This window comes from Podarcis erhardii (genome assembly GCF_964252035.2).
Source record: "Podarcis erhardii genome assembly, chromosome: 13".
Lineage (NCBI taxonomy): Eukaryota > Metazoa > Chordata > Lepidosauria > Squamata > Lacertidae > Podarcis > Podarcis erhardii.
Genome location: NC_138502.1, coordinates 11,533,831 through 11,539,747, shown reverse-complemented (window position 1 = coordinate 11,539,747; position 5,917 = coordinate 11,533,831). Strand labels below are relative to the sequence as shown.

Here is a 5,917-nt window from a genome sequence, read left to right as displayed (position 1 = left end):
TTAATCTGGAATGGCTGTGGCAAAAGAACCAGCGCTGATGTCACAAGCAGCTGATGGGAAGATCAATAATCTGCTAAAGCATGGTTGGTGGAAGGGAAATGTTAGGTGGCACAGAAGGCCATGGTGCAAAAATAAAACAAAATAAAATAAAATAAAATAATGAAATGAAATGAAATGAAATGAAATGAAATGAAATGAAATGAAATAAATAAAATAAAATAAAATAAAATAAAATAAAAGTGCTCTGCCTAACTTATTTGTTGGTGGTGGGAAAATGTCTTGGGTTGCTGCCCATAAGAAGCAGGAATTGAATTGAGACAGTGCCATGGAGCAGCTGCCCATATAAAATCCCCCCCAGATGGGTATGTAGGACGCACAAAAGAGGAAATGTCTGGGAATTCCTGCACGTGGCACAGAAATGAAATGAATAATCATCATCATAATTTTGATGGGCCATTGGCCTGATCCAACAGGCTCTTCTAACATTCTATAAGTAAAGAAAAAATCCAAAGTGAAAATCATCAAAGGAGGAGCGAGAAGCTGGTTCCTCATAAGATGTGGCATTCTTGTCCAACCTTCTGTGTTTACCCCTCAATGTGTTCACTCAACTCTCAGGAATACAAGTGGATACAACTGACAGGAATTCGAGAAAGGAAATGATGCTTTTCCCTAGCTTTCACATCAGGTCTTTCCTCCCTTGTTCTACCATAGAGTTAAACTGAAAAGAGCTTACCAAGTCTCACCTATCTCTGCTTGCCATAAAATCAACAAATAGTTGCTTAAAGGTCTTGGATGGAGATGCATGCAATGGGAAGTTTTTGCATCTACAAATATGGGAGCATACCCGAATCTTTAAAATCATGAGCAGGACATTACCTGCCATGGTTGTTGGTCCAGTCTTACTCCATCTGCCATTGCTCTGTGTTTGACTTGGGATGAATGCCTTGTACTAAATGCATGTGCCACTGCATAGACTGCATTGTAGATGCTGTAGCTATTTCCTGTCATAGACATTTCAAAAACAGATGAGGGAAGGGTTTCTAGCTTCTCCTCCCCAGTGCAGACTTTCTTGTTCATCTTGTCTACAAAAGAATTGGGGTATGTACAGCTGAATGATTCCTCCCAGAAATCCTTTATGAAACCATCATTGTTTTCTGAGTAAGGGTTCCTATGCTGAATAAATTTATGGAATCCTGACACCTCCTTTGAGTGAATTGCAAGAGATATAGCACCATGGAGGAAATTTATGTCTGAACTTCTTTGGAACCGAAATGATGTGAAATCCATCTGAGCTGTCATAATCCAGATTTTTGTCCGGATGTTCATTGATATATTTGCAAAGTGTAAAAGCTGGTGCATTGTTCTCATTACCATTATACTCTGAATTTCTCCATATACAACCACAACTTTGGCAGTGCTTTCCATAACAATTTTGATAGATTTCAAGCCCTCTTCTAGCATGTCACCAAAATCACTGGAAGAAGTTTGTTTGGGGAATTTCTCCATGAAGTCAAAGCAGATGCCCCTTTTGGAAAACAATGGGAACATGTCCTCTTTAAACTTCTCTATAGTGTCATCATCCTGAGAAAGCATCCCAATCCATGTCCATGCAAAATGCAACAGTAATTGGAGAATCCCTTTGTATAGGTGGTTCACATTTGGGAACATTTGGTAGAAGAAAATCCCTTCAGTTTTTTTATTCATGACTGGAGCAGAACCATATATGAGCTAAATAATATTTCAAAAATGTTAAAGGATATGAGAGAGAGAGATTTGAGTTGTATTTGGAAAAATGTGATTATATCTGAACATCAATTTATAGCCACTCCACATTTGAATTTGCAAGTGTGTCACTGGCTTAAAAAATATACCTTAGAAGCAGGCGACAATGCATTAAGCTTACTCAACATTGTGGGTCACTTATTGGAAATTTGTGATAAAGCCAAACAGGCTGATAGGCATAAGGAGAAAAGAGCTGAGTGCTTCTATTCTGGCCATCCTTTCTACTGATATTCTGGTGCCTATTCATTGTGACAAAACCAAGAATGGTATGGAAGTTTGCAAATGTGCCTTGTGTCATCCTCTCATCATCAGGAATCTAGGCTGTGACATACTAGCATCAAAGTTTTCTCAGTGATTTCTCATATATTTCTTTACAAATATATGCAGAATCAGATATGGAAGACAATCTGCAACCTTTCCTTGAAATAATACTATTTTAAAATGTAACAATATTTCTATGTGAAGTTTTTTGGAGGGTGGGGGGTGGGTTTGTATTCCATCCAGGATACATGAATGCTGTTTTACATTAGTTGAAGAGATTGTACAGAATACATTGAATGCACATCTATTTATTCTTACCTCACGAAACTTAAAGTACACACATTTCATATGATGAATTTGCTGAGAATTCTCTTTAGATTCAAATGAGCTTGGTACATATCTTGGAATGGAGTATAGCTATGGGTTTTAATACATTAAATTGTATTAAACTCTCACATTGCATACTATATATCTGTATAGGGAAACCTCTGTTCTAGCAGGCCTTGGATATTGGCCCAACATGCCATCTTGGACAAGCCATAAGCACATTTCCAAGGTTTCACATTATAGACTATATCAGGGATGGGAAAGTTCAAGAAGCTGCTTGAAACCACAAGATAAATATCAGGTGACAGATGGGCACCTCTGTCCCTATGAAGGTGGTCTATGGAATGGGGAAACTCAAGGTGTGAACCACCAGCTAGATCCTCTTCTCCACCCTCACTATGGATTTGCGATGTATACAAAAAATTGTAAAAGTATCATTAGCACACGCGGAACCTATTGAAGTTACTGTAGATTGCATGGACAAACAATTAGTTTGTCAGAGAGAATGCTAGAGTGATTGTACCAAAAGCACTTTACTATGTTCAAATGTTGGGAAAGAGACACATTAAACATCTTCTTGTAAAACTGATATAGGCTAGGAGAAGCATGATCATACATTCTACTGAATTTGTAAAACTGTCCAAGGTATTGAAAGCACTCATTTGGTGTCCTGATAGTACATAGATCTGCTCTACAATCTTGTATTTTTGGCTTTGCGTATTAAACAGGAAAATTAGAAGACAAAATGTAGCACAACAGCATAATGTCTGAAATGCAAGAGAAGTTCAAATGGCTTCTTAAACATGTGTATTTATCTTCCACATATAAATCTTACTTGTGGTATCTTGTAGGTACACAGGATGGGTGCCATTTGAGGTCCAATATAAGAGTTTGGTCCTCCAATGACTGCAACTGGAGTATTTTCAGCATCACACTTGTAGTTGGGGATGAATATGGCCCTTTTTTAGAGAAGTTCTATTGAAGCTTGAAAGGTCCACTTTTCACTAAAATGGCTGTTATACATGTGGAATCCGAGAGCAGCATTGGGCAAGACCCAGGGATTTCCATTGATCTCCTTTACAGCAAATGCCAAGGCCAGGATGTGTTGATAGAGCTGAGTCAGCATCCTGTATTGAGAGTTGAAGGGTGCACCACAATATATTGTCATAAGATTAGAGCTGGGGTACCTAATAATAATAATAATAATAATAATAATAATAATAATAATAATAATTTTTATCTATACAGTACTCTGCCCATCTGGCTAGGTTGCCACAGCCACTCTAGTTGGCTCCCAACACAGGAAAACATAATAAAACATCAAACATTAATAGTAACAATCTGACCCAATATAATAATCACAATAACTTTAAAATAAACAATTTATATCAAACAACGCAACATTCAACAATCCGTCGGAATCTAATAGGAAACAGTAAAATTAAACATCAGCAAATAATAATTAAACAGTTCACATTTATCAACCACAATAAAGAACTACTAATTTATAACCAATATAACTAACATAACACACACACACACACACACACACACACACACACACATATCCCTAAACTCCTCTCTTCCCAGAGGCCAGACCCAACCTGGGGTAATCTGGGGCTGCTTCCACCTAACTCAGTCAAAGTCCAGGTCTACCGAAATTTGCCTGATTCATTACAAGATTCACGCATTGGCTGAATTTGCTGCACAACCCTAGCAACTCCTTCATGGTTGACTCCATATTGCAGCTGAACCACTATAAATCTTCCAGCAACATAAAAAATGGAAGGGAAATAAAATGGCTTGTTAAACTTCCATAATGTATGTATTCCATATGGTATGTATTTATAACTTCCATACGCTATGGGACATGGTGTCCCATAGCGACACAGGATGGCCATGGGAAGACAAACTGTATAACTACATGTATAAAGACAATATCAAAAGGGGGTAGACTTAAATGAATTGGTAGAACAACTAAAGCTCCAATAATTTGCCAGCACACAGACTATATACAGTGGAAGTCCAACCCCAAGGACTTGGTGGGCTTTGAATAACATGATTTTAGAATGGCTTTTAGAATGGCTTTTAAAAATTCAACTACTTACATATGGTCATCTGAAAGTTCCTGAGATGAGTGTTTTTCAAAGGTCAGGGTGTTTGAAAAGATATAGATCTGAGGAAATAATACCAGCAACAATGAGGTCACCTGCCTGGTAATATTTGTGAGGAATACAGACAGGCTCTGTGACAGAACACAGAGGAAGAGGGAGAAACATGCAGAAACCCTGTAGCAGCAGTAATACCACCTGCAACAAAAATACTACCATCTTGCAAGGGATTCTTTATTTATGGCAAAAAATTAACTACAGTGGCACCTCGGGTTAAGAACTTATTTTGTTCTGGAGGTCCGTTCTTAACCTCAAACTGTTCTTAACCTGAGGTATCACTTTAGCTAATGGGGTCTCCTGCTGCTGCTGCACTGATGCCACACGATTTCTGTTCTCATCCTGAAGCAATGTTCTTAACCCGAGGTACTATTTCTGGGTTAGCAGAGTCTGTGACCTGAAGCATCTGTAACCTGAAGCGTCTGTAACCCAAGGTACCACTGTATTCTGCCATTGCTATTCAAATTATCCTGAGTAGCAAAGCCTGACTTGAATGGTCACTCCCTCAGATGATGCAAAGCCAGAATAGTACAATATATAAAAATGGGTCACCACACTGATGAGTCTCTGCGTGTCTATATAACCAGCTCTGAATAGTTCATAGTTATAAACGAGATCTTCCTTTTAAATAGTCTTAGTTTTAGCATTTTGCATATGGCCAGAATAAGCCCTGAGGGTGTGGGGAGGATGCTATTATGAATAATGAGATAATTACAGATGAGGTAATCACTTGATTTGGGTTCTAGATTCTTTGCAATATTTCTAAAAAAAAAATGTTTATTGCTTTTCAGCCAAAGTCTTCTCAGAGTCATTCTGAACGGGAGACCAAGAGAGTGAAGACTTCTGGGAGAAAAGATGGTTGACTAGTCATCTACTGCTGACACTGCATTGACAGATACAACTATGTGGTGGTTAAGGATGGTGATAAATTATGACATGTGATCAGTCTGCTAATTGGAAATTTTGGTTGGTATGTGAGATGACAGCTGGCATAAAAAGTGGTCACTTTTAACAGGCTGAAAACAAAACAAAAAACATTTTTTATTATTTCCAGCCAAGAAAGATTAAAAGCAGGGAAAGGTGTTCTGATTAATGAGAGTTTTCATTTTATATTACATTTAACGCTTCATCCCTTTTGTGAAAGTGCTGGCTTCAAAGTGAAACTGAAATCTGTGGGAAACTGTGGGAAGGAATGTGCTCCTCTGATAAGGAGACAGACACAAGTGTTCAAGGCAGAAACTGCTAGGGTGCCAAATATACTGTTGAACATCCCCACTGAGTGTTGGCATCATACAGAAATTATTAGATGAGCAACTGAAGGAGCTCAGAGCTGAGATGCATTAAATGGTGAATAAAAATGCATTAAATCTCCCATCTAC

The 5,917-nt window shown here is 38.1% G+C and overlaps 1 protein-coding gene across 1 annotated transcript in view; it reads right to left on the bottom strand.

The window, feature by feature from the left end:
- The window catches only part of LOC309326653 (vomeronasal type-2 receptor 26-like), an 89,161-nt gene that overhangs the window by 71,194 nt on the left and 12,050 nt on the right, over nt 1-5,917 (bottom strand). The window lies entirely within an intron of this gene.